This window comes from Centruroides sculpturatus, unplaced genomic scaffold (assembly GCF_000671375.1).
Source record: "Centruroides sculpturatus isolate CEXI.00-Female unplaced genomic scaffold, Cexi_2.0 scaffold418, whole genome shotgun sequence".
Classification (NCBI taxonomy): domain Eukaryota; kingdom Metazoa; phylum Arthropoda; class Arachnida; order Scorpiones; family Buthidae; genus Centruroides; species Centruroides sculpturatus.
Window position 1 is genome coordinate 297,553 of NW_019385248.1, and position 213 is coordinate 297,765.

The window sequence follows — 213 nt, forward strand, 5'->3', positions numbered from 1 at the left end:
AGAACCCGTGGTATAGACGATAGTAAACAACTTACTCACCTGAACTCTCCTTTAGCGTAGTGCTTGACGGCGGAAAGTATATATATAATTATAATAAAGTTACAATAAATTAAGTTAATATATAATTATATATACAGTACCTAATTTATATATAATTAATATATAATTATATGTACAGTACCTAATTTATATATAATTTTGTACAGACGATAG